The sequence below is a fragment of the Cyrtonyx montezumae genome, unplaced genomic scaffold (genome assembly GCF_038088225.1).
Source record: "Cyrtonyx montezumae isolate F1298 unplaced genomic scaffold, pur_monq_1.0 scaffold_0, whole genome shotgun sequence".
NCBI lineage: Eukaryota > Metazoa > Chordata > Aves > Galliformes > Odontophoridae > Cyrtonyx > Cyrtonyx montezumae.
In genome coordinates this window covers 814,310-830,594 of record NW_027071824.1, presented here as the reverse complement: position 1 = coordinate 830,594, position 16,285 = coordinate 814,310, and the positions used below count along the sequence as shown (strand labels likewise).

The 16,285-nt window shown below is 43.4% G+C and overlaps 1 protein-coding gene across 2 annotated transcripts in view; it reads right to left on the bottom strand.

Annotated features, from left to right (window-relative positions):
* PAK5 (p21 (RAC1) activated kinase 5) overlaps positions 1-16,285 on the bottom strand; it is a 57,328-nt gene that overhangs the window by 20,230 nt on the left and 20,813 nt on the right. The window lies entirely within an intron of this gene.

The following is a 16,285-nucleotide window of genomic DNA, read 5'->3' as shown; positions in this document are numbered from 1 at the left end:
ATTCACTGATGGCAGAAACCCAATGTTTAGGGACTTTCTGCAGATGGAAGCCACCATTTTGATGGATTACAAACAAACAAAAACCAAACAGGTTTTCTTACTAGTAGAAAAACTGTCATGTAGGAAACTCCCATCTCCCCCCAAAAAATGCTTGTCACTAACACTCCTGTTTATGAAGAAGCCTTAGTTACCCCTGTGACCTTAGTGCTACCTAGTCCTGATCAACGAAGGGGACTAAGATCTCAAAATCCCTTGTTTTCTCCCAGCAGCCTGTGGGCAACTACTGGAGAACACAGACTTGCAAGAATGATGGCTGGAATTCTCTTTGTTTTGCGCTCCTCTCTACCAGTAAATTCAGTAAATGAGAAGTGCTGGGATGAACCCCTCAGGCTGAGCAGGTTTGTTTGCACTGGCCAGGCTCCACACGGCCGAATACTTTCACAGCCTGAAAGCAACACCAGTGGCTTTGGGAAAAGCCTGCCTGGTGCTGACTGTGCCCAGGGCTGGTTTATGAGGATGCTCCCTAGCCCAGGTGGGGGGCTTGAGCAGCCAAATAGCAGAGATTTTTAATGTCAGTGTCTGATGACAACCCTTGGCATCCTTTCATTGTACAAGCACAGTCCTTCGGTGCAAGGGGAGGAAAAAATTTGCCAATCTCAAGAAGCGCAGTGCAAATGTAGATTAAAATACTTTGTCAGTTCTGCCTGAAATCCACAACCATGTCAGTGAAGAACAGCAACACTGCTGCTGTTATTACAGCAAACTAGGATGCAAAAGTCATTTGTTGTAAAGAAACAGAGAGAGTAAGCATGATCTTAAGGTGATGCATATTTTTTATGAAACAGTGCTATTATTATTACATCATCACAACGTGTTTATTTGCTTAGGTTTTTTTTTAGATGTAGCACTTCCCTTATATGAAAGACAACACATCTTGCTGAGATGCCCGTATTGCTTAACGAGACAGCCTAACAGAGCTTGACTTTTGTTTTTCTTTTATTAAGAAAACAACTAGCACTATTGCTATCAAATAAACTTGGGATGCTTGCACACAGCTCTGACATGCAGTGCCTCCCTGGTGGGCACAGGTAATTCTTCATAATTTAGGAGGCTTAAAAAACCAAACTGAAGTCCCAAAGCAGGCATTACTCTATAAAAATAATAAATTGCTCTGTAAAGATGTTCACAGAGCATCAAAAACGACAAAATAAAGTCAAAGGAGCTGTTTCTACAGAATACTTAACATTAGACAGGGTTAACTCCTCCTGAAGTCATTTATTACAGGTAAGGTGTATGCTGGGGGCTCACGAGCACCCTGCAGCTTGCCTAGGATTTGCAGAAATAAGCCAGAGATTGACAGCCCCCCTAACTATGGCCCACATTTCCCAACCGAAAGCCTAATGTTAACCAGAAGTAGCCAGCTTCAAAGGCATGGGGAAGGACTGGGGAAAACACAAATGCTGACGTGGCATTCTCAGTTGGGGAACTCAGCACGGTTAGTGCAGTGCCAGGCTGCGTGCAGAGGGAAAGGCTCCTGGAACCGAAACACAACAGCAGGAGCTACAAAAGATGGAAAGTTCTAGTTCTTAACAAGTGAAACAAAAACCCTGAAAGAAAACCCAACAAAAAAAAAAACAGGCTCCAAAAAAGGGAAACAAACATCATTTGCCTTGGTAAGTAATACCAGGACATTAATGATTTGTTTTTTGAAACCGTAAAGGCTTTATAAACTGAAGAGATGAGTTCTGTTTCCACACAAACATGGAATTCCAAAGTTGCTGCAGGTGAAGCACCCAGTTACAAGCAACGCAACATTTGCAAACGTTTTCCGCTAAGATTTATGAGATCTTTGTGCCTACTGAGATCGTGTAATGGAAACCTGTACTGTGCCCAGGCATGCATGACAAACAGAAATCAAACCCTACAGCAGGTGCAGCCTTTACTGGCTTCCACCACCGAAAGATGGGATTTGTTATAGTCAATACCCTGTGTTCATTAAAGGACGTTTTTCAAAGCACCGTGCAATTTAGGATGGATCAATGTTAAAATAAATGAAAGAGTGCTGGAGAATTTTATGCTACTATTACCATCATACATTAAAATCAATGGGATGCAATCTCTGTGAATTAAAGCACGCTACTCCGAAGCTGTAGCTCTCATTTCATTTCCATTGCTCTCCAGACAGGTCTGGCGTTTGCTCTGGATACCGCTGACAGTAGACATCCTTCATGGTGCCGCTGGAGCGGTCTGTCCTGCAGCGATAAGCTATAATGGATCTGTCTGCAAGAACCGCTGTCTTGCCTTGTATCCAAGAGCAGATGAAAAACAGCTTCTGTGCTCAAATACTGTATTAACCTTGACAATAATGAAGTGGGTAATTAACTGTTTTGCCCTAATATGACCTTGCGTTTATTGTCTTTAAAACTACTATACTTTACCCAGTCACTAAGAATATATCATCCTTTGTCCTTCAGGAGCTGCGCTTTCGAAAGTCGACAAAGATTTAAAATCTCTGTAATACATGGAGCAGGAAAAAAAAAAAAAGCCTTTTTAGGAAATATGGCCTTATAAAGAGCCAATCTAAATTCTGATTTCACTCCTAGCTAGCTTATCCCCTCATTTTCATTATATGTAAAATAAATGCTCAACCTTTGTATATCTGAAAATCAATTTTTTCTAAGGGAAAGAGGGCACATAGCACAGCTGGTAAAAATACTGTACGTGATGAAAGTGTTGGTAATTTATCTTGTGCTGCAAGACAGAAGTATCTGAAACTGCACTTACGACACCACATTTTATTCACTGGCATACGCAAATGCAAACAGCACTACCTTAGGGAGAAAACTGATCCTTGTCATTATGTCAAAAGGAAAACTCCATCTTTCCTGGGAGGTAACAGTTTTATAGCAGTAGCCCAGGGCACAAGAAGTGCTGTATTTGATCTGTTCTCACTTGTGGGATCTCAGACCACATCACATCCTTGGAATAACACAAAATAGCTCACCACATCTTCACAACCTGCTGGTCTTCCTTCATGGTGAGACAAGTGAACGCATTAAATCCCATCCCTGCCTCCTCCTGCCTTAACCCACACTGCTGCGTGACTCTGAACAGACATACAAATACCATTTTGGGACAGCTCTTAGACAGAACCTTCCCAATGCACAGGAAAACTTACATATGAATGAAACACACCGAAGTAGAACTCAGCCCAGGGCTGCTGTGGCGTGTACTACAGTGCTGGTCACCAGAGCTGACCTGATGTCACCAGACATGAAACAGCTTTTTATGTTCACCCACTATCAGCATGGCAATGCATTTTGCTGGGGCTTTTCTATGGGAGCAGGACTGAAGGAGTCAGATGAGCTGTCAGCATCAGGCTCCTGCTGCTGCACGCCAGCTACGTGGAGCCCTATGGAACTTGCCCATGCACTGCAGTCACATTTCTGAGCACACGCTGGCATCACCAACTTTTTTTCGGTGCTGCGCAACAAAGACGGCACAGCAGAGAGCTGAGCTTGTTATAATACACAGCCCTCAAGTGTGTACATGCAATATCACCACATCAATTAATCTGATACTGGCAACAGCAGAGAACAGGTAAGAAGCTGGGAAAATGTTGGCACAGCTACATGTTAATTACTGAAAGAGCTGATCACGTAGAAATGAAATTAACACAGCCTGAAAAATATATATTACTCAATGGAACAAAATAAAGGTATAGCCACAGGCTTGAGACAAGCATAATAATCGTAACAACAACACTACTGCCAACTATTTAAAATTCCTCAAAAGTAAAATGATGGAAAACTATAGAAAACCCACCCAAAACTGCACTGTGCAATCTGTCAGCCTGCACAGCAGTTTCAAAAGTTAGTTGCTATAACAACAAGAGCAACATTTCATTATAATCTCATTCACTGGTGATTTTTCTGACAATATAAAATAAAGAAACTTTAACAAAACATTTAGTTTTAGAATTCCATGGAAATATCTATATTCTAGTAACTTGTTTTTTTTTGTTTTTTTTCCTTTTTTTTTTGTTTGTTTTTAGATACACAAGCACTGTCATTATATGCCACTTGAAATATTATTAGAGAATATGAAATGTCCAAAATAATTGCTTGTCTACTTATAGCAAACACGTGATATTTTGTACACAAAGATCTATCACATATACAAGAAATGAAGGCAAAATGTGATTTAGAAGTTTCAGTTTGAGTGAGAAAGTCAGTGTGCCTATTAGTGATGAGCTATACGAGCGCTCTGCAGGGAGAAGAATGGAGACTGGTTTTCTCCCAGATCCCTCCCCACCCCCTGCCACTCAGTATTACATAGCTACCAGGCAGATCCCTGACCAAGACTGATGAGAAGCATGTTCAGGAGCCATGACAATCTGTCTATGCCAGCTTGGACATTACAGAAATGTACAAAAATTTAAGGAGGGAGAAAGGAAAATAATGTGAGAGGAGAAGAATTGAAAACCTATTTAAACATCTCTTGTCCCATTGACAGATTCCCTGAGAAGGCAGTGTAGTTTTTAATGCTCAAATTGTGCCACACTGAATGGAAGCACAATGGGTGCCCCCACCAGTTAAACTATTTTACTGAAAATGGTAAAGGAATGTGAGATAATATTTAATAATAATAAAAGAACAAAAGGAATCAAGAATAATAAGTCAAATGAATGGGACAGACTCTGTGTGCCGCAAACTCAGTGGTATGGAGCAAAAAAGAGTGTCTTTCACACCACTACATCACTTTGTATCTCCCTCCCAGAAACCACATGGGAAAGAGAGGAGTGCTGTGGGGACTGCAGACTTCTCTTAGCAGCTGTTGCAGTTCTGTCAGTTCACTGCATGATGTCATGACACAGAATACTTAGGGAAAACCATGACAACAGCTTTCCCCCTTTTAAAATCAGATCATCTGCTAGGACATCTGTGCCAGTGTTGTTTTGTTTCTGTTTTGTTTTCCAGAGGAGGGTGTAAATCAAATTCACTAAGACGTACCAAGCAGTAGGTCTGGCCCCCACTGGTGTGATTGCAGCTGGCAGCATCCCACAGCCCTTACAGGGCAGCGCTCCTCAGCTTCTCACCTGGACTGACTTCAAAGACAACTAAAAGCTACAATGCTCAGAACAAATCTGGAAATGTTCTGGAAGGACGAAGGCCATGTTTGAGATCCGTGACATCCTCCAAAAAACACAACTCTGCTTTTCAGGGTCTGCAATAGAAGCAGGCTAGAAAGTCATAACCTCAATCAGGACGAAATTTCACCTCAGGCAGAGTTGCGTGTGATATGAGTAGTTTTATATCAAAGGAAAAATGAAAGAATTAAGGACAGTTAATGTAAAGCAAGTGTTCCTACTGTACCTCAAAAATCTGGGCTCGTGAACTGATTCATGCCTGGATAACCAATGGGCTCTGGGAGAGATGTGTGGGCAATGCTTTCTGTACCACAGCTCCTCATCCCCAGCCACGATGCAGATGCAGGGCCGTAATTCATGAAGGCACACTGCAGTGTAAGCCCTTGTTGTAGCTTGGATGACATTTCCCCAGATGACATTCCCCTCATGTCCTAAACATGCCCATTAACAAATGTGAGGTTGATGGAGTGTTAACCCAATTAATAATCCCACTGCTTTTTTCCTACTGAAAGACTTTGGCTGCAGCTTGATGGAGCATTCTGAAATACTGAAGTAAATTCCCAAGTGGTAACATCTCATGCCAGGGAAATAATTGCCTTTATCTGACAGCTGTGGCAGTGGGGCACTTGTTTGGGAGGGCAGAGGCTCTGCGGTCACTCCATTGTAATCTCCTCGGCTTTAATTAAAATGAAGATTTTGACAGTCTGACAATTCATAAGAAGCAATTTTAACCATATTACTTTCCACTGCAATTTACCACAGTGAATGAGGTTTCATGTATGGTACATGTTTGAAGAGAAAGTCAACATTTCTGTTTCATAAGAGCCTAGCAAAGCATTGTCCAGTCTGCAGATGGTTATTGCAGTCAGAGCCATGCACGCCTGGGGGTTACAATGCCAAGGAAGACTGGGGTAACGTGTGTGGTGCACTGGTCACATTGGTAGGGAAGAGGCTTTGCAGTCTGTGCTATCTCCGAAATGCTTCAGTTCCATGGCCTTAAAAATGGTACGAGAGTTTCAGAGCACTTAACAGAAACTATTTAAACCTGATCAGTGTCTCGAGTACTGTGAGATCCTTCATAAACATAATGTGAGCAACTGGCTGATGAGTCAGTCCCAAAGAGTTACAATAAATGGGGTTACACCTGGCAGGCACCCAGTCCTTAGCAGGATTCCACACAGCTCCATTTTAGGGCTAGTTCTCTTTAATGGCTTCATAAATGACTCATATGTAGAACTAGAAGGCGTTTTGAGCAAGTCTGCTGATGATACTAAATTTAGAGGAGTTGTTGACTCCATGTGAGGGTGGAGAGCCCTTGCAGAAAGATCTAGACAAAGCAAAGAGCTGGGCAATCACCAGCTGCATGGAGTTAATTTAACAGGAACAGCAGTGGATTCTGCACCTGCGAAGGGATAACCCTGACTACATGCACAGACTGGGGGGACGAGATGCTGGACAGCAGCCCTGCTGAAAGGGATGGGGGGCTCTGTCTGGCAGCAAGTTGTACGTGTGCCAGCAGTGTGCCCTGGCACCAGGAGGGCCAACTGCACCCTGGGGGCACCAGGACCAGTGCTGCCACCGGGCGAGGGGAGGGACTGTCCCCTCTGCGCTGTGCACCTCCAGCACTGGGTGCATTCTGGGTGCCACTGCACAAAAAGGATGTGGACCTATTAGAGAGCATCCAAAGGAGGGCTATGTAGATGGAGGAGGGTCTGGAGGACAAGGTGTGTGAGGAGCACTGAGGCTGCAGTTTGCTCAGAGCAGAGGAGCTGAGGGAGGCCTCATGGTGGCTGCAGATCCTCCTCACAGGGAGCAGAGGGCAGCGCTGAGCTCTGCTCTCTGGGGATGGCATGGAGTTGTGACAGGTCAAGGGCAGCTGGGCATTAGGGATGGGGTTTGCCCACGAGGGCGGTGGGTACAGAATAAGCTCTGTGCATGGCCCCTGTGCCAGAGCTCAGGGAGCATTTGGACACCACTTTCAGACATAGGGTCTGATTTTTGGATGGTGTTGTGTGGAGCTGGGGGAAGTATATCAACAGAAATGCCCCAAGTGGTACTAAAATTCACTGAGTTCTACCTAAACACGTGGATGTGTAGCAAAGAGTACTCCTGCATAGAAATCTGAGCTCAATTAACTTTACAAGGCAACTGCAAGGGAAGACTCAAAGAGCTTTCCAAGCTGATGCTTTGTTTATTCACTCCTGTAAATGAGAAGCACAAACCAATCACCTCTACGGGAAAAAAAAAAAGCCCAGAGGGAGACCTGAAAGGACGGTCCACAGTGTAACTCGCAGGGATGATAGTCAGGACAACATCACAGACTCATTACAAGAACAAGGAATTCTGATTTCTCTTGCAACATTTCTAAGGGAATCCTGATGTGATTCATCTGTGACACCACCAAGTGCACTGCCCCTGCGGCACACTGTCCCTGCCATGCTTCACAGACCCATCTGCCTGGAGAAGTGCTGCTCCCTGCCCTTCATCCTCTGCTCTGTCCAGAGGAGAAGGGAGGCTGCTCCCAGCCCTGGGTGCAGAGTGAGAGCCTGCCTCCTTTCCCCAAGGCTTTTTCTTGGGTGGTTCATAAAAGTTTATGTGCTTAAACCAGGTTTTTGTGCTTACAGATCCCATAGCTACTAATAAGTGCTACTTCAAATGGAGACATTTTCACTGGAAGTTTGTTCTGGGAATTACTAAATGCAAATTAAGTCACAGACAGAAATTACTGTTTTGTTTGGACTAAATGAATTTCATAATCTCTTACTCTTCTTTTAACTGCGTGATCCTAAATAAAGCCTGCTGGATCTGATCTTTGTAATTACAAAGCATAAGTCCCCATCATACATACATCTCTTTCGTTCCCTTTTTTCTCCCCAGAGATCTGTATCTGACATGCTTCTATTTTTTCTGGCCTACACAGTTCAGTCCATAAAGTGACACTTCAGCAGAAAAGGTGTTTAAAGGTCTCCAGGGGCAAGCCAGTGTTGCTCTCTTGTAATACACAGTGCTTGTCTGCTGTAATTGGGTCTTGTGTGAAGGAGAACACAAGAAATAAATGGCAGCAAATCAGCTTCAAATTCCTGGAGAGCCACCAAAGCCCAGATCTAATCACTGCAGAGCAAGAGACAGAAAAAATCCCATTTACACCTGGAGCTTTGGGCTAACAGGTAAATGAGCTGCTTGGCAACACGGTCTTTCTCCTGATCCTACTGCTCTCGACAGTATGCTTTAGAACACAGCTTAATGGGACTATGACCAAGATGGTTTATGCTCTAGACTACAATGAACCAAAACAGGTTTATCAGTAGATCTAGGAATAAACATACCATGGAGACGTGCAGAAGATGTAGGTACTGCTAATTATATTCATGGCATGCTTAAATGCAAGCTGAAGTAACAAATGCTGTCCTAGTACTGATGTGAACTGCAAATGCTGCCTGGCCAATTGTAGATGTAAATCCCTTCCACAGACCTTTTACAAAGGAGGATAAAAGCATATCTTTAAAAGCACCATTAGGACACGAAAGCAGATTTGTCTGGTATCTATGCCCACTTACGACATACAGTGAAGTGAATTTCCAGAGATTCCTTGCTGCCACCTAGTGTTTTTCACTGACAGCCATGGAAAAAAAGAAACTCTAGCGTCACCACAACTTTACACATTCTTGCAATATTAGCAGAACTGTTGGGATTCAGCAGGTCCACATACAGAAGAAATCTTATGGCATATTTTACTCCAGATGCTCTCTCAGCTGAGTCGAGTGAGGACTTGCTGGACTCTGATTGATGTTTGGTAAAACGTATTTATCCTTTCCCTGTGTTTACTGAGGAAAATACTGCTTGCACTTTACCTTCTGTACTTTTACACCTCGCTCTAGGGGATCAGTAATGTGGCACAGAAGCTAGAAGGAGCTCTGCACCACAGCAACCACCCCAAAGTACCACCTCTACCTAATGCCCATATGTTCCTTATGCCTAGTCCTGCATAAGTCCAAGTTCTGCTTCTATCTCCACAGAGCTTATGGGCCAGTGCAGGGAAAGTCTTGGTGGCCAAAACTTGTCTAAACAAACAAGAAGAAAATAGCAGCCAGGTTAAGAGTGATGGAGCCAGAAACCTGCATGTCAGGCAGTACACGGGGGGGCTCACTGTCAGGGCAGGCAAGAGAAGATACTGGAACATCTCTAAATTTGTCAGCAGAGACTAACTTCTATGCTATAAAAAGAACATGACTACAAGTGTCCTTGCTCAGGATCTAATTCTTGGCTCATTTCAGGGTATACAGCACTACCTGGAGAGTGCTCACAGTCTGGCAGTCCCAGATGAGGTTGGATTCAATTTCTGAAATGCTGATACTCAGAATTTGCCTCTTCTGTGTGGAGACCTACAGGTTAACATCTTTATTGAGCTCTAAAGCCTCAGCAGATGCAGAGAATGAACTCTAGATTTACATGCAAACTTTGCATATTGCAAAGTCCTGTACCACCTAGATAAGCTCTCATCAGTATAACTCAAGCTTGAAAAACCATAGCCCTTGCAAAACTTCCCTAACACTAACATTACTTAGAATCACAATGCTGATGTAAACAGCATTTTTCATTTTATTATTTATATTGGAAAAGAACACTTCTTGGCACAGAAGTCTGTAATTCCTATTATTACCCATTAAATCCTTTCTCATAAAAACAGACCAAATCAATGCTAACTGTTGCATGAAGAAGAGGCTTACTCAGAAGATTTCTGGATGTAGCCTTAGATCTACAAGCAGCAGGCAGCAAGATCTGATGCTTCCCCAGCAGAGCCACTCAGGTGTAAATACATGTCTGTGCCCAAGTGTTTGCAGGATTAGGGCACTGATACTGCAAGCTCTTTGGGGACTGTTGGGGATCTTTTGAATGAGTGATAAGATCAGCAGGTAACTGATCATCTCCCCTCAGAGGCAGAAGTGTAAAATTATCCACTCACAGCCTTAGCGCAGGGATAAGTGCATCTACTCAGACTAATGTGGACCAAAATCATCCCCTACACTGCACTACATGCATTAACTAAAGGGACTACACTTGAAAATGACATTTCTGTCAGTGTGCATTACTCTTGGTGTTGTTTGAGAACATTTCATGGACACAAATAAGAAGATGGAATGTGAAAACTTTTTTCCCCACTTCAGATATTTAGTTTGTATGGTGGCATTAGCAACCTCACTGCTTCTCTAGGACAGCCAGGTCCTGCTTATGATCTCTGATACTGGTGTCTACAATTCTGCTGCAAAGAGACCTTTCAAATATATGTGGCTGAATCTGTTAAGTTTTGTAAGGCACAAGTACCTTGGTTAGAAAAATCAGGTGAACAATTGATTTTCTGGCTCATTACAAACTGAGGAACATTTTGTTTTGAGACAAACTGAAATGCTAATGATGCTGGCTTCTTTTTGTCCAAAGCAGGCCCCAGAAAGTATGAAAACAAAGCAGCAGCTGCTGAAAAGCTGATCAGGAACTTCCTTGCTCAGAAAGCCAGAAACTCTGGACTATGAAAACTAACAGAATATCAGGGAAAAGTATCACGGAGAAGAAGTGCTTCCCTCATTTTAGGATGACTACGGCTTGCCAGTGTGACTGCAGTAAAAAAAAACCACCTGTGAATCAGTTAGATGAAGAAGAGAGCAGATCTGAGGAGGGTACAAGTAACAGAGAAACAAGTATTACAGGACTTAGGTTTGCATTTCATCTGGAGTTCCTGCCTGCAGCCCATCAGTGCAGAGGGACAGGCAGCCTGCAGCACAGTGCTGCTGGGAGCTGTCATTACAACAGCCCTGCTCTGCGCTCCTTCCCATGGTGCACCGTATCCAGATTTCCTCTACTACTACACAAAATTGGCTACAGGGCTTTTCTCACACCAGGCCTATGTCGCAGTAAGACACACTCTCAGACACTAGGTGGCGGATTTGCATTACATTTGTACAACGACGTACAGAAGAGATGCCATCACTGAGAAATGGGGGAAGCCAAACAGCCCTCAAGGGCGAACTGAAACATGCTACAGCGATTCTTTTTGGCACCATGCAGTATCAAATGCATTGTGGTTTAGTCATCAAAATAAGCTGAAAGTAGAACTGTGTACCAGACTATTCTAAACATGACTGAAATTACTCGGAGATGAAGATAACTGCAGAAAAAGGGTCCTCTGCAGGTCACCCAGCCCCACCTTCCACTTGGACAGAGCAGAGCTGGCACTGGTGACCTGTCAGGAGGCTCAGGGTACTGAGAGAGTTCAGCCTCTCCGCCACTGCTCCATCATGCTTGCCAGCAAAACCTTTTATGTCCACACATTTTCAATGCAGAAAGGTGTTGGTTCTTGCCCTTTTTTTAGAGATATCCCTTTCACCTTAGCTCCCCCTACATGAGCACATGCCAGGCCCCATGAGCAATCTCAAAGCAAGCAATTAGGAAACCTGAGTTCCTAAGCATGAATGATCACAGTGCGGCTACAAGGAAAGCCCACAAGGTGTCAGCAGCCTTCTGCATCCCGTGCTGGCAAGAGCAGTGCTGCAGGCCTGCAGCTTCCTGGTGGATGGGAGATGGCCTTCTTCAAGCAAGAAACTCAAACTGTCCCACCCACAGAGGCATCATGGAGGAATAAGTAAAATCAAGTAGTTATCAAGAAGAGAGAAAAATGTGGGAAGACAAGGAAGAGAGGGCAGGACAACCACTGCTTTGTTCAAGCAGGGCAGGGAAGAGAAGGGGCACGTCTGCTATTTGTTCTGTCAATATATACAGTCAACAGAAGCTTTGATTTTCTTGTCAGAACTTTTAGTAGAGACATAGCCAGTAACTCATTTTCAAATCATTTTTCCCCTGTTATATATATGCTGAAATACAGTAGTAGAAGCTTAAAAGGGTTTTAAGGATTACAGTTAACTCACTACTATCCAGGTCAATGTTTGGAATGTGGGAAACTCAAATTACAGATGGAACAAAACATACAGGTTGCAACACTGAAACAGGATGAGAGGGAGGAAAGTCAGTGACCCCACAGTCTGCCACATGAGAAATTCTCTGCTCTGCAAAGCCCATGCATTGCACAACACCAGGTAAATGAACTGCGTCAGGTTAATGGTACAACTGCCGTGCATCGCAGAAACAAATGCCATTTTTTCCTCCAGTAACTGACAGAAAAGCACAGGAGCTCTGCTGTTGCATAGGGAAACACGAGAAGGGATTTTAGTAAGTCCTCCATGCTGCTCTGTTCCTGCTGACAGCCAAGGACGTTCAAGCATCTTAATGAAACACCTTTACAAAGCCAATGCTAGGCTCTCACCAAAAATCCCCCAAATATGGCTTCTCATACTTGTTTTCCTAATACTTTCAGTAGAGTGTAGAAACCATAAAGAATGCATTGAGTTTCGCTGCCTAAGTGCAATATGTTTGCCTAGGTATTGATGCTGAAGCTTTCCAATATTAAGGAGTTGGAACTCAAGCACAGTGTAAAAGCAATGTCAGGCCAAGCATGCTGCATGCTGAGGACAAACAAGCAAACCCTGAACTACAAGTACACATAGCACAAGCACAAAATACTGAAGCAACAGAACTGAGAGGCATAATATCAGATCTCAGGCTTCATGAAATCCATTTGAAGTACAGGAAGACATAATTCCCATGAAGATGTTTTCAGTGAAAAATCAGTCCTTTATCAAAAACCACTCTTTCCACACCCAAAACCTACCATGATCATTGTCACTTTCTGTTTTCCATGAAATAAATCTTCTGCATCATTTTTACTCCTTCTTGCTAGTGTCTGAAATACACAGCACTTTGCTCGTATCTGGGTCATCCACACTGAGAAGGGGAATCCTATTATCATTACTCCTTGTAGTGGAAATGAATGAATTTGTACAGCCAGCTCAGGTTTGCATTCAAGCTCAGATTATTATCACGACAAGCCACAGCCAGCCACGTGCAAAAGGACTAAATGCCTTGAATCCAGTCAGCACAGAGGCACAGCAATGAGCCTCCTGGTAGGAGGGGGCCACTCCCAGGATATTGGGGAGCCTGGAGCGTTGCCTTTTCATCACCTCTGCTGCCTTTCAATATAGATGGAGCAGTCAGAAAACATATGACTTATTGTTTTACACAGAAGGATACGATATATGAACCATCAGGTTCTTTCTGTTTCGCAGACTGAGAAATATTCAAACTACCCTAATGGGGAAGACAGCAAAACCCACAGAAGTCAAAAAAATACCTTCCTTTCCTCTGCTTTGGCTCTGGGTTAGGATAAGCTTTGGGTGAAGCACGTAGAAAACAAAAATCAATTCTGTTTCAAAAACCAGCAATCACTCTCTTAAACTCTATAACCTGTGCTACCATTCAGTCACAAAGGAGTCCCTCTAAACAGAAAACCTCTGCCTTGCACTGCATGTGCAGAAGTAATTAAAATACAATAAAATTAATAAATGCAGAACAGACAAGTTACAGAACTGCTGCATGACCTGAAACCTCTGCATGGACCAACTCTGGTTGAATGCCTCAGCCTGACTTAATACTGTGACTGAGGACAGACTCTGTTATCAATCTCCTGTTACACCTCAGTGCATTTACAAGTGTGTTAATTAAAACACATCAACTGCTGGGTGGAAAAGAGAAAAACTGTAAGCAGTGTTAAGGTCTTGCAGTTTATGGCTTCCATCTTTCAAATGCAAATGCATTTAAAATCATCAGTTCTCATTTAAATAATTAAGTCCTCAGTGCTTAAGTCCCTTTTTAACAGAACTAAAGGTGTTGGGGAATGAGCACATACACAAATTTATTCTGAATTAAATGTTTACCTCATTAACACTTGTTATTTTCAGTTTTGATGTGGCCACAACTCAGTTTATCTCTGTAAGTTATGTCAACATAAATGCACTAATTCCTAACAGGCAGTGACATTACTTCTTGCAATAGAATTAAAAGCAAGTTCTCAGACGGTAGCCATTGTTTTTAGTTGTGAGTTCTTTTTCTGGCATTACAGGCCTATTTCAGTCTTAGGGAAAGTAACCAGGGAATGAAAGCACAGTCTCTTGAGCCCTTCAGTTTTAATCTCACTTTCTTTTTCAACTCCACCTTTGGAATGGTGGCATGCAAATAACTGAAGTTTGAAGAATCTACTTTCAAATTCCATCTTCCATCTATACAGACAACCCTTCCAGTGGGTGGTCCCTCTGCCCCACGGCCACTGTTGGTATTGGGAGGGGGGGGGGGGGTTACAGAGAGCCCATCCCCAGAAGATGCACCATGGGAAGATGACATGGGATGTACGGATCCATTATGAACCACTGTGGCCCAAGGCTATGCTAGGAGAAGCAGCTCAGCTCAGGAGCTGCATTTTGGCTCCTGGCCCCAGCCTGATCCCAAAGAAGTCTTTTCTGGCATGGTAAGATTTAGTTCAGAACTGCATTCCCGTTCTATCCAGCACTCTGTATCTGTTCATATATCTCCCTCATATACGGACAGATGCTTGATAAAAAACCAGAAAAACAAAAAGAGACAATTTCTTAGAAACAACTGTCCATGCTTTTCTCCACTTACAAGTGCTGCAGCTATTCATTCAGGACTCAATCCTTTACACACCATAGTGTATGTTGCTTCACCAGAGCTCTACTCACAAATAAAGCTATGCATGTATGTGTCCATTTGCAGAACTAGCCTTAGATTCACAGTGCTTTTGATGTTGCAAAATCTAATACATTTTAAAGCATTATAAACTTAAGGATTTATGGCTCCGGAACTACAGAAAACAGATGGTATTGCTGCAAGATAAGAAACTGATTTGTTTTAGAACATCTTTATGCATTCATGTCAAAACAGCCAGGGGTATTTTGGTGTTTAAAAGGGCTGTGAAATACACTTGTTCTTCTACTCTACCTGGAAAAGATTTGCCTCCTTTTTTCCAAATTATTTCGGGCCCCATTTATACAATAGAGTTTTATCACAGCAAAAAATTCAAGACTTTGCTTTTATATACCTTGTCCTGCAGCAATGCCCAGTAATCCTGATCAGCAAGTGCTGAGTGTCCTTCAGGTGCAGGCGGAGAATGCAAATTTAGCAAAGAGCACTTATCAAATATAAATACAAGGTCTGTGCTCTCAGGATTATCTGATTTTCCCTTGCTTCAGAAAAATCCGCGAGGATGAAATCCTAAATTTATCTTTCAACCACGTGACAGCAAGGGGTGTAGGTACTGCCAGCACACTGGTGGCATTTACTGGGACAGTAGGACGTGCAGTTCTGGAACCACCACTAAATGAGGCTGTTTGCCTGACTGTCCCTTGAACTTCTAAGGATGGGTAGCTCAAAGCCAGAATGGCACCCGTCTAGTGCTGCTCTACCCTTTGAGCAATGTTTTTTCACCACCTGTCTCATCTGAACTTCCCAAGTCACAGTCTGGATCTGCTCCCCCCATTCTGTCACCCAGAGAAGAGTTCTGCTCCACCATCTGCAGTAACCTGAAGGAACTGGCAGGTGGCTACAAGATCACTCCGAGCTCCTTCCTGGGCTTAACAAGCAATTTGACTTCTTTTCTTCCTTGTACGTATTCCTCCCTCCCTGCCTTTGCCTAAAGCACCTTCCTTAAATTTATTACCAAGGAACTTTATGCTGCAGAGGAGCAACATCTGGGGCCTCCACTGGGACTTGTGGCTTTTTCTTCTGCAGCCCAGGAATGTGAACACATGGCCCAAGAAAGGCCTGTGACACATGCTCTTCTGGGACAAGTATTATAAATACAGTTTTACCTCACAGCTCTAGTATTAAACATTTGGATTTCCAGTTCTCTCTGTGCTTGCAGCTCCTCCCCACCACCCCAGCCATGCCTGCTTCCCAGCTGCTCTTCTGTCTGTTGGTGATTGGTGGCCAAGCCTGACACGTCACCTCCTTCTGATCTCCTTCATTCTAGCAGTGTGGGCACAGTAAGTACACAGAAACAGTTACATCAGAATTGTCAGATAACCTTTCACTGAGATGTAGCTCCATAAGGAAATTAGCAAAAGTGGTGCCCAATTTTTGTCCCCATCATGCAGCAGCATCTGAGCGCAGGAGCAGGCATTTTAGGACTAAGCTCACGCACAGCTTCAGCTATGCAATTAAAGATAGGTCAGGAAATGC